General features: G+C 41.0%; 1 protein-coding gene across 3 annotated transcripts in view; it reads right to left on the bottom strand.

Moving 5' to 3' along the window:
• The window catches only part of LOC114545734 (ADAMTS-like protein 1), a 95,459-nt gene that overhangs the window by 59,513 nt on the left and 22,484 nt on the right, over positions 1-13,462 (bottom strand). The window lies entirely within an intron of this gene.

The raw sequence follows: 13,462 nt of genomic DNA on the forward strand, positions 1-13,462 counted from the left end.
TACACCACTCGGTTAAAAACATACAAAACAAAAACAAAACCACATCTTAACGCTTAATATTAAAGTACGGATTCTTCTGTATGTAAGGAAAAAAAAGGAACCAGATACACCAGTCCAGTGATGCAACGAGCTCTTTGTTATTCATATCATAGTGTCTCCAACAGATCTATTTGATGCCATTTCACCTCTCTGGAGCAATGGTGGGAAATGTAAGTAAATTGCAGTAAAACTTATGTTTCTGTTTGCAATCATTTACTAAGCATTTTGGGTTTGTCTTTTGGTTCGTGCCCTTAACCGCACGTCCCTCTTGATGAGGAGAATCGTTATGGGCTCAGGAGGAATTCACAGCAGAAGACATCTGATATCAGAAGACGTAGTAACCCACCTCTTCGGGGGGGAGACGGGCGGGGGGTGGTGAGGGGCATCTTGGATAGGGCCCATTAGCAGCATAGCAGGGCCCGCATTCTCAAGGATGCACACATTCACAGAACAGGGGCCTCTCAGCTGCTCTCCGTGGGTCACAAACACCGTGTAATGACCCGGGTCAACTGCCTGCCTCCCCGGGTTTGTGCCAAGGCAGAGCGAAGCAGAGCAGGGGATGTGGATTTGGGGTATTTGAGGTACTTCGCGTAGTAGAGGGTTGCAGGTTTTTTAGTTGTGGGGCGAAAAAAACACAAGTGCTGCTAAGCAACCGCAGCAAAACTTACACCAGCTTTGTGTGGGAAAGAGCCACGGAGTGGACTCTTAAATAAGACAAATCAAATCTGGTTTAAAGCCCTACACTCACCACTGCTTAGCTGCAGTCACTTAGACTGCGGAGCCATCTGTAACAACACATAAGTCACTCCAGTAAAATGTGGGCATAAGCCTCCTCGGATGACCAAGATCATCTCATGTACAAGCACATTTTTGTTGGGTATGGATCTGCACATGTAGCAGCTGTTGGGCCACAACGTAACGGTCTGTTTTTTTAAAAGATGAGTAAAAGATCAAATTTAACGTTGGACTATATATAATTAGTCACCTGCAAAGTGTCTGTGTGTTGGGGTCTGCAAATCAGGAATGAATGATGATGAATAAATGTGAAAATTCATCTTATACCTGTGGGAAACTGGTAAAATACATGGCTGGAAATGTAATACAGCACGTTTCTCAGATAGACTCAACAGTTTACAGACTTTTAAACTACAGTATATACACCCCAGAGACTTTACTGCATTGTGGGAAACCAAATAACGGATATAAAAAACCTTTATAAAAATACAGCCTACTATTAGGTGTGTAAATATAACATGAGATCTCCACTGAACACTAACATTGCACTGAAACGTGTCCTCTCTGCCATCAATGCCGAAAATTAAAATGTTGCAAAACTACAAGCCAGGGGTAAAGAAAACATAAGTCAAGCATGTGAACATTAAGAGAAGCTTTGCTGGTGTGTGTGTGTGTGTGTGTGTGTGTGTGTGTGTGTGTGTGTGTGTGTGTGTGTGTGTGTGTGTGTGTGTGTGTGCTCAGATGAACTGAAAACCACCTAAGTGACCAGATGTCCTTGCTCAAGGCTAAATGGAGGCCCGGTTGAGATGAACATGCCGATTGCTTACTTCTCAAGAGATTTCCCCCCACCCCCCTGTCTACAGAAATTATTTTCTCACACTTTTAGTGTCTTAACACCAGAATAATCTGACAACCATTTCCTTATCATTTTGAAGTTTGCATCCATCTTCCTTAAAAAGACGTGCAATATGCTGGAACCAGACTGAGCTACAGGCTAATGATGCATGACAGCTAAACTCTCACTTGCTGGAGTCTTAAAAGGGGGAATCTATCAAACTTGTTTCCCTAAGCAAACAAGCGAGCTGTCCTGTGCCAATGTCAAGCATCCTGCACACCCCAACTGGACTGAACCATTAGGATCTGGCAGAGGACTGGATACTTCCAAAGAGGGTCCAGTGCTGGGTTATGTTATTATCATGTCAAGAAATGGGATTGATGACTAAAATCCCTTATTTGCAAACCCTATCTCCTATGAAATACATTTATATACACTTCATAAAAATGGATTTAATTTGCTGCCTGGATTACATTCACTGGGCATTTCCCTAGATACAGGAAGTGTGAAAGCAAAGAAAATGTAGGGAGGAAGCAGGAAATATCATAGGTTTTGGTCAAATACTGAAAGCTACCAGCGTGGCTCTAGGTGCTGACAGCTCACAAGTAGAGCCCGACAGAGCGACCACAGAGAATGGGGAGAGAGAGAATTACTACCCAAAAGCTTTTTCTTGTATTTTTTTAGGTAATTGTTTTAGTTTCATGGTCTGCAACCTGAAGGTTACTTTTATCGCTCTCATAAACCCTGTTTAAAGCAGGCAGCTGTTTTCACTAAAAAAGGTTCAGATAAACCCTCTCTACTGTACGCTAACTGCCCAGCACTAAACGACGGGCAAAGTTAGCGACTAGCAGAAAACATAGTGGAAAATGTAGGTACTAAAGAGCCATATATTTAACCTCAGGAGTTGATGGTAAAAGAAGAGTGAATATTGGACCTACGCTCGCCCGGGAGCCACAAACACAACTCCAAATGAATGCTTATGTTGCTATGTGTCTGCTGAATGTGGAAATAGAAAACTCTTTGCTAACACAGTAGCCAAAACAACTTTAAAGGGTGATAACATGTCAATGTTGTGTTTACAGCTTGGTGCACTGCCCCCAACTGGCCCAAAAAAAATATATCTATGAATGCAAGGTTTAAGGTTTACACCAATATATGGAGTCCTTTTCGTCTCTGGGATCTAATGAATGCAGATTATTTACAAGCATGCAATAACTCAGGCAATGTTTGAGTTTATTTGAAATGAACATGACAGAGTTTAAGAAAACACAGACTGCTGGTTTGCAGGGCGGCCCGTGATTGAAAGAACCCACTCCAACGGGCATCCCAAATTTTCAAAATTACACACGTGGGGCTCAAATCCAATGTGTGCGCGAGTGTGCATCAATGTGACAAAGGGCAAGGGTGAAAGTAAAACAGGCAACCAGGCCGGTGATTCATTAACCTCCAAGGAGTTTGATTTCAAAGAGCACGTCTCAACCAGGGAAGAGGAGAGGAAGTGAACTCAGGGGCAAGTCGGGTCTTCAAAAGCACATAATCAACAGTAATAACACCAACCTGATATTATAATTGAGCTTTCCTATAACGTGGTGCCAGCTTCCACTGTTTGGGTGGAAACTGTGAAAAGCGAGTGACTTTAACCATGCTGCACTAGGCCAAAACCTAGACTTACGTTTCGCGCACTGCTGCCTTTGATTAATAAGATTCCGTCCAATGTTTAGATAAGGACACCCCTTTTCCAAGACTGGCTCCTGTCTGAATGAAACCTAAGAGGAAAAGATATTTTTGCTAATCCACTTTCAAGGGGATTTATGTGAGCTTTCACTTAACACATTTTGGAAGAGGAAACATTGTGGCCTTCTTTTCCTCTCCTTCTCCCCTCCTCTTACATAAGCTCGGAAAAAAGGTGCCCTTTTTTCTCATCCAAGGACATTATGCCATATCTTTCCTTGGCCCCCACACATCGATCAGTTAGAGGATTTTTTTCGCTCAAAAAGAAGGAACCACAGGATTATGGGGCACTTTGTTTAATATTTGCTCATTACAGACGAAAGCCCAAGGCCACTTCAGGATTTCGGGACTGATAAAAGGTAAGGGTCATAAAGGCCATGACAGAGTCTTGGCTCGTCCCAGGCAACAAGACACCCTTCTGTGCTAAAGAGGAAGAAAACACTGATGGTTACAATTTTCCCTTAAGGAGTTCACACAGGATACCTGCAAATGCAACAGCTCATGACTAAGCTCTCTTGGACACACCACGTTCATCACATTCTCTGATTCCTGATGGATTATTTAGTTTTCTTAATGTTCTTCCTCAGAATCCCTTTGAAGATGTACCTTCTCCCCAGTTTCTCTGCCAGATTACTCTCAACTTGATTTACTGATATCCGTTTCCAGAGTGCAGGCTGTCCTGCACACATGAGAAGAAGAGTGGCAAGGAGCTCAGCTTGTCTTGTTGCTGCCTTCTTTAACTCAAACCACTTCTCATCTTGAACAGCACAAGGAATGAAGCCTCAAGGGGGAAGGAGACAGGCAGAATCTACCTTTGATAGATGAAAAAAATGTCCTGGCACTGTCACCGTGTTTAAATGTCTCATAATGATGCGTGGCATCTTCCTAATGATGCATGAGCAATTCTTTGACACAGCCTTTCAAAGTCCTTATGAAACAGTACGTTACTTATTTCATTTGATGCATTTGCTGTTGAAATAGGAAACTGGTGCAGAACATAATGCAGGAACAGATCAGTTAAAAGTGAAAACCAAATGGAAGAGAAAGGCAGTTTCAATTGAGGGGAGGAGGGTAGCCGTATCAAAAATATTTTAGAGAATTATTGACCGGGATTTTTATTTTGTTTAATATGACACTGATCATAAAGTATAACAGGTTGAAATGAACAGCTAACCTTTGCCACATTCTGCACCAAACAACTTCTAACACCAGCTAAACAGCTGGCAATGCTGACACGCTGATGTTCAGCAGGTATAAAGTTGCTAATGCTAATAAGCACAGTTAGCAACTAGTTGGTGAACATAGTGGAGCATTTAGCAGCTAAGAGTCAAATATTCACCTCAGGAGTTAGTGGAGACCAAAACAGAGCTAAAAGGAGAGTGAATATTGGACTAACATTCATCAGGTGGCCAGAAACACGTCTCCAAAAGAACGCCAATTGTGTTCAGTGTCTACTAGACATTAGTATAACATCATTTAAGGTGATAATATCCTTAACAGCTGGTAGTGCCATTAAAATGTTATTACAAATCTAAAACATTTGACGCACCATCCTTCCATACATGATCTACGCACACTTATCCTGTGCAGGGTCATGTAGGGCTGCAACCCTATCTAATTGGGTAAGAAACAGTTGGTTTCACCCTGAACAGATCGTCTATCACAGGGCTAATATGGACAATCATTCACATTAACTGCTTGGTGCATCACAGCCATTTATGGTTTGAAAGTAGAGGATCATACAGAAATCAGAGAGATAATGTCATATACAAGAATTACATTAGGCAGATGTCTTATAAACTTGAGACGGAGAGGATAAGAGTACTGATGGATCGATATCCTCAACGAAAACTAGAGTTTGCCCGCTTAGCACTTGAATTGCAGCAACACCATTTCTTCACTCTACTCCAGACGCTGTATGACAAGCTGTTCAGTACTGCTTAAACAACCAACACAAGCAAGAACTAATTCAGATGTGACAGGTTTACTTCTGCTCATTAAAAGCCATGGCAGTGGGATCGATCCTTTCACCTGAACATTGCAGCCTCTCACCTGTCCAGTGCAGGTACATACATGGTGAAGAAGCCCCCAGAGTGTGAGGAAGAGGAGCTCCAAAGACTGGTACCCTCCGGAGATGGCCTTTGTGAGGACAGGTCACAGGGACGTTTTTTGATACTTGCCAGGAACTTGAAGGCTACTTCCAGCGCACAACATATATATTTGTCTTCAAGACAGCAAATAAGGAGAAAGAGGTGAGAGCCTTCTTGTTTTTCATCATTACAATAGAAAATTATTGGAAATTCAGAATAGTGTACCCTTTTACAGGGAAACTATATAATAATTAATAGAGATTCTGATTAAATTGCTGCCTTCTTTCAAAATTTTTATTTTAAATTTTTTTTATTCTATCCTACTGGCTCTTAAGATTTAGTTACATGCGTAGCACTTATGTACCCATTAATACTTAAGTTTCTGCACTGCATAAAACACAAAAAAATAAAATCAAAACCTAATTTCGCAGACTTTGTAAAATTACGGAACATTAAAGGAGGTGTTGTTGATCCAGGGTGTGTTGCAAGGGTCTATTACAAATACGTCAAAGCAGAACATAAAAATCTCAAATGGCCACCATTATCAGCGTCGGCTTAGTAAAAGGCAAACAGTCATGCCTCAGATGTAAGCAACGGTGCCTGAGTGGCGTATGTTGTAAACCCTTGCGCGTGGTTTACACACTGAGGATCGTAACTTGTAGCTGGACTTTAGCCTGCACACTGCAACATCAATCAACACAGCAGAATCCCGCTAAATATGACTGGATGCAGCAGTTCTAACTCTATTGGTTTTCCTCTTATAGATGTTCTGTTCATCATCTGACAGGTAGCAGTCAGCTAGACATCGACACCTCCCAGACTCAACTGTTACCGGCTGTCATTACTACTGCCAATGTGACTGTTGGTCACATTTATAAACATGAAGTGGACTATTTAAGGCTTTGTAAATATGTATAAACGTGTATGTATACGCCATTATTTAATAAATATACTTTAAGTATTCTTGAATGGTGTGAATATTAAATGTGATCTTTTTCAGTGACATTCACGTTTAATGACAGCATAAAAAGCATGAGGAACAAATTCCTACACAAAAGGAAAAATTATTATTATTTATTCACTTCCTGGCAAAGAGTTGGATGAGAAGATGCCAATCTCACGTCTAAGCCATAATGTGTCTTCAGTTGATAAGAAGATAGATGGTCAAAATAGATGGTTACAGAAACAGTACCCGTTATAATGTGGGAGTGATTTTAAAGGTCTGTCCACCAACTGTATCCCGTGGGTTTTCTGTATATAAGAAGGCACCGGGATAACTCATCATTGATCATTTAATACCATAGTTGTCACCAGCCATTTTTCTTCGACTATCCGTTGGCTTTTGTGAGAATCCCTTTCTGACCGCAGACTATCAGCCTGCAATACAAACAGAGACCAAATACTGTAATGCTTGCACCGGCTGTGCCCTTACAATGTATCATGATTCTTCACTCCTGAGCTGACCACAAGCTGACTGCAACTTGATCGCTTGACCAGTCCAAATGTGCAACATTAGCAAGTAGCATATTTCCTGCTAAGTAGACAGGTTAGTCCACCTCCTGACGATGGGGCTCATCATGGAGTTTCTACTTTAGTTGGTAGCAAATTGTGTGGTGGGACACCCCAGTACTGACTTCTCTTGGCTTGCAATCAAACACATGAAGCTTTGAAACCCAGTGCTGAAGCCTTTTGTATCCCATTAGCCAGCAGGGAGACATCTCAATGCAAAAATAGCTCCACCGCTAACATTAATCTCTGCACCAGACACTGTGCGGTTTCCCCTCTCAGGTAACGACCACTATTATACTTAATGTGGAGGTTTTTAATGAGGCCCTCTAAAGAGTTTTGACAGCTTAAAGAACAGGATGGTGCACCATGACAAAGCAAGTACCATAAAATACTGCAAAATCAAGTGTTTTTTTCTGAATACAATACATACTATATACCACAGACACCGTGTTGACATGACTCTCCCTCAGTGGTAGTTATAGCACTGAAATGTTTGATTGGAAAGTGAATGGGATCGTTCTGCAGAGTAGGAGCACCACAGGGAATGTGTTGATGTGATACAGAAAATAAGCAGACTACAAAGATCCGGTTTGGTCTCTTTTGAGGTGGTGAAAGAAAAACACACAAGCAAAGCAGCTGTGCAGAAATTGTCATTCTGATGTAGCGGTTAGGACTATGTAGAAAGCTGGATAGCAGCATTTCTCTCCATGCAAAAAATATTCAAGCAGCCTGAAGGAACATGGCAATATATTGAACAATTTCAGACCCACGGATATATGAACGAGACAGACTGTGGGAGCTAGCCAGTCAAGAAAACTAATAAACCAGTAAATTACCAATTCAAATAGCTACATTGTATTACTTTCTATTTTTTTTTTCAACTAAAAAGAGTTTAGAGTGTTTTTACTGTTCTGATTATTTTTAAAAGCCCGGATACGTGCGTTGCAATCTTGTAATTTTGGAGCCAGGGTCTACGCAGTAGTGATCGTGCAGTGGAGCCACAGATTCAAAGTCCCGCCCATACACCCACTCGACCAATCGCGGGCCAATCACAGCTGTTAATCATGACTTTTACCCCGTTTTTAAATAACTAATAAAAACAAACTTATCAGAAAAATGAACACTTGAACAAACTACCTCAAGTACCTAAAAATGTATATGACATCTACTTTGATTCTTTAGTTTGGTCTATGTCCCATCCGCCAACATTAAGGGGGCAGGAATTAGGACCTATACTGCAGCCAGCCACCAGGGGGGGGCGATCAAGAGGTTATGGCTTCACGTATACAGTCTATGCATCAGCCCCTGGGTCATACAGTACATACAGTAACAGCAGCAGGTGAACAACGACAGGCCCACATGGGTTCCCATGGCGATGTTATTAAAGCAACACTAGAGCACTTTTCACACTTTGGCCCCCCTACAGGTTGGAAGCGGAATTGTCCATTACATTACATTATGCAAGTTTGCCAGATTAGGTAGCGGATCTGTAGTTCGAATGAGACATAATGATAAATTACGACAGTGGTAATGGGCAATTCCGCTTCCAACCTGTAGGGGGAGCGAAGCAGGAAAAGTGCTCTAGTGTTGCTTTAAGGGAAGAGTGACGGACACATGTCATTTCCTGTAACATGAGCTGAGAGAGCTCAGCTCAACTCGGTGTTGACAAAACAGGTCTGCTTTAAAACGTCCACCCAGGTGGCCGGGTTAGTTCAGTTGGTAGAGCAGGCGCACATATATAGAAGTTTACTCCTCGACGCTGCGGCCGCGGGTTCGACTCTGACCTGCGGCCCTTTGCTGCATGTTATTTCCCCTCTCTCTCCCCTTTCATGTCTTCAGCTGTACTGTGGAAATAAAGGCCTAAAAATTCCCCCAAAATATAATCTTTTAAAAAAAAAAAACAACATCCACCCAGTTGGAATCTTCCATCACACCCACTTAAAAGACAATAAGAAACTTTTTTCCTCTAACTACCGCCTCTGCTCATGATGGATGGCCTTGGCCCTTTTGTTATATCTGATTCCAGCTTGTAACGCAGGCAGGGAGGTTAAGTAAAAGTGTGAAACTCAAGCAAGTGAGGGTGGACAATCATGACCAAATCACGTTTTCACGGGGTGAGACAGAGTCAGTTTCCCCAAATCATCCATCTTCCCCTCCTCAGGTTTTACCGACCTTATGCTTAAAAGCAGATTGGCTAAATCCATCATTTAGTTTCCCAAAGAGAGGAGCTTCCAAATGTAATCAATTTAGAGATGAAAAAAAATACAGCAACCTTATCTGTGGAAATTTGAGCAAAAATAAATACACCAGGATCATATTGAATAAAGCCTCTGTCTGTGGCCAATTCCCTGCACTGGTGCAACAATTAAAAATTAAAACCCATTTAATATTACATCTTGTGTAATAAATTATATTTATATAAAGAGCTTTAGGGTCTTATCTATTTATTCAGGGAAAGGCTTACCTGTCAAAGCCCTTGTGCACATGCATAAAATATAATTAATGAGAGGAGAGGAGAGTTGAATTGTTCCTATAAAATCCCCTTAGGGACCGTTCGGTATTTATGGAATGGACCACCGGAGGAATATAGGGGAGCGTCATGTCTTTTTATTCTTTGCTGGGGGGCGGGTCACCCAAAATTATTTACTCTGGGGGGGGGTCACCCAACTTTTGTATTCATGAAAAGAGCAACATTATATTTTTTCATGTAGCTCTCAGTCTCGGCCCCCCATCAGCACCCTAGCAGATGGGTCTGACCGCATATGTGGAGTTTGCTGGGGGCAAGAGGAGCACTGCCCCCCTGGTGGCTGAAACGAGTAATTGCCTAGTTTAAAATATGATTACGTTTGGCATGACCAGATATTTTATAAATATTTTAAATAACACAAAACAACTAAATGGTGGTAGGTAATACATCTGATTTCATATACTGCTTTAGTGAAAAAAAAAATATTACCTGGCTGACGATGGGAGCACCGGGACGCAAAAAAAGAAAATGACTGTTGCACTGTTGCATCTTGCCATGCCAACGTTGCCATAAAGGTTTCCTAAATGCCATGTATATAAATTTGTTGTCAGCTTGATTGCGCGTTTTGTGTATATTTGGACTTTTCTACGTTTATTACACTTTGTTTAAAACGGCGAAGTGGAGAGGCCTCGTTCACCTGTTTGGAGCTGGCTGGTGAAACCAGTATAGAATGCATCAATGAAATGCCTCTTTTCCTAATCATTTTGGAGGGTCATACAAAATCTATTGTCGGCGAAGGGAGGGTCAAGTCTTTTTTGACGAAAGGTCCCAAAACTCCTCCGGTGGCCCCTTAAATAAATAACGAACAGTCCCTTACATTTCAGCCATGCTAGCGGTGTGGCTCCAGGGTGAACCATCTCAACAACAATCAGATGGATTGCCATGAAATTTTGTAAAAACATGAAATGGTCCCTAAAGGATGTATCCTAATGAATTTGGTAATATCGTGACCTTTCATCTCGGGCCACCAAGTCAAAAGTTTCACTTATCCAGTGAAATATCTCAGCATCTTAGATGAATTGGACATTTTGTACAGATGTTCATGGTTCCCAGAGGATGAATGGTGATCCATTCACTAGTGCAACCATCAGGTAAAATGTTTACATTTTTACAATACTTTGGTTTATGACTAATTACGTGTTTAATGCTAATTGGCAAGTGTTAGCATACTAACATACTAAACTACAGTAAGATGGTGAACGTGGGAAACATACATTCGTGTTAATATCCATCACTCTAACATACTGCATGTTTGGTGTAAATAAGTGTGTATATATAACCAAGTGTGAAACACCTGTATTCAGCCCAATATCCAGCAAATACACACAGTGTAACTAACTGAAAGCATCACTGAGAACCATCCCTGCTGTATAGTGAGAGAGTAAACGCTTCATACTATCACATTAACGCAACACTGGCAGCAGTCCAATCATCAGACATGGGCCGAGTGGAGTCGGCAGCAGCTGTGTTACAGCTCTCCATCACAGCTTTCCATTAGTCGGATTGATCCACTGGCCGTTCTGCGGCTCTCTCACTGGCGTTAAGTAACTGTGACCGCTGACTTTTAGTAATTAAGCTATGTGTGATGGCCAGTGTGTGAACACAAAGACCGCCCGCCCTGACAAAAGCAGCTACAAAGATGAATGGTGTAGCGGTATGTCAAGAGAGCCATAACTAAGCAGTGGATTTCCATTCAGAGTTTCAGTCATAACTGTATACTGCACACACACACAAATACAAACATCTGTTCTCCTTCATCATATCAATTCGTAGAAGGATTAAAATTGACAGCTGGGTGGCACAATTACAACGCAATGTTCCAAATGTAGCGGGCCAACGAGTTCACTGTTCAGTACATGTGTGCTGCTGCACGACTGATTCAAAACACCAGGGTAATTTCACACATAAAGGTGACTGTCACTGGATGATTGATGATTACAGTTTATATGGGTTTTGTAGTGGCGCCCCAGGAATGCTCCTTTAACTTTCCATTCAGGTTTTAGTCATTTCCCTCATTAGAGAGGTATAATTAAATATTTGTAACTATTTTCCATTAAATCATATTTAGATTTTGATACGGCACATTTTTTTACTTTTACTGCAGTCATGTTATACTTTATGACATTCAATATAATGCTCTAGTTAATGAGCATCGGTATAATTTTTGTGAACCAAACTGCCCTTTTTAGTGTAGGAAACAACATGTCATAATGAATGAGTAGGAGTATAAGTTTGAGATCATTCGACCAGCTGATTAGAAGTTCATACTGACCTGGGAGCACAAACGTACCATTTTACGGTGTCAGTCTTCAAAGATAAACAGAAATGATATCTTAAATAAAAAGTGCACTGTCCACTTTATTGTATCTTTTTAACACTGCTGAAACACATTTTGGAAATTTAGCAATGTATAGTATAGTGTCTTAAATATCAAACAAACCCACAATAAAAAGTAATTCAGAAATTTGGAGTCTATTGCCAGTATGTCAGAAAAAATGTCAATAATATTCCTTATGAATATTGACTTGTGATGAAGCCCATTCCAGATTTTGGTAAATTTTTGGCAGTTTTTTTCACGGGCCAGAAATCAAGTAACACTCTCAGATCTGGTCAATTCTCCAATTGTACCCATTTATTCAACATAACTTCCCATTTTAAGCCTGTGCAGAATTGACAATGGCAATGACCCAAACATGGATACCACCATGAAATTCATGCAAAGCCATCCATACCAGACCTCCCAGAAGACCAATCCAGTAATCGCTGTTTTCTTTGAAATAGACAAAGAACAAACCTGGCAAGCTGTTGGCCTGAATCATGACCACACATCACTGAGGGGCCAAACAGATTAAACCTTGGTGGTGTTCAACAAGGTACTGCAAAGGACTCTTTACTAGTACATGAGAGAAAAGTTGCAATCTGTGAAGACCCCATTCTTATACCACAGCAAGGGCCAACAAATTTGTTCCGCCGAGTTTCCTAAACCATTTTCACCGACATCAACATGTGCCATGAGAGCCCTGGTCTTCTCCTGAGCGCCGTCTGCGGTTACCGCTGAATCGCTGCTGCATAACTGCTCCCAAATTAAGCCCCTCATTTGTGGAGTTGCCTGACCATCGAACAATCTTAATTTCCATATTCTCGAGCCCTGATCTCATCTGGCTGGCAGCAAGGCAAATAATGAAATGCTGCCCTGCCTGTGGCGTGGCATCTTTAACTCTCCAGCCCTCCACTCCATAATCCACACTCCATTCTTCAACTGTGTTTTGCATTATTAGCAGCCAGCTGCACACTGGGCACAAAGTGGAAAGTATTTTGGATGTTTACCAGCAAGTTTTTCTGCCTGTTACTTAGACCTAAACTTTCTTTCAATTGCTTTCTCTTTAGTGTATGGATGGTAGTGACCACATCCTTCAACACTCAGGAGCTGTAGCCATAATTTTTATAAATTATAGAACCCAAATCATAAAATGTTGGCCCCTAGGGATTTTCTTGAGAATTTGTATGGTGATCAAGTTTTTTAAAGCCAACATACGATACATGATCACTGCATTTAGGCTGGTAAACCTATAATTAAGATTATTACATGAAGTGTTTGCTTTTCTCAATTTTTATTCATCTTAGATATGGATCTATCTAATGATGACATGTTATTTTTTGTTAACTTACAGTATAAGAGCCTCTGCACTTACAAGTGTCTTGTATATATGCAAGGACAATACAAAAAATTAAATTCATAATTGTTAAAATTGATTATCAATCTGCATATTCTTACACTGGAGAGACCGGATATTTTTTTAAAGAGCAATTTGACATGTTTTATAATGAATTTGTAATGGAGTCTTAGATATTCATCATTAAGCAATTTCATTTGGGGTAACAACCCTTCATATACAGGTATCTTTGGCCAGTAAATTGCCATGTTTTTTGTGAACGGTCAGGTTCAGTTTGTCCTACAGCACTAGAACAAATGCTAACAATAACATGATTCACTTT

Source organism: Perca flavescens, chromosome 19 (genome assembly GCF_004354835.1).
Source record: "Perca flavescens isolate YP-PL-M2 chromosome 19, PFLA_1.0, whole genome shotgun sequence".
NCBI classification, from domain to species: Eukaryota; Metazoa; Chordata; class Actinopteri; order Perciformes; family Percidae; genus Perca; species Perca flavescens.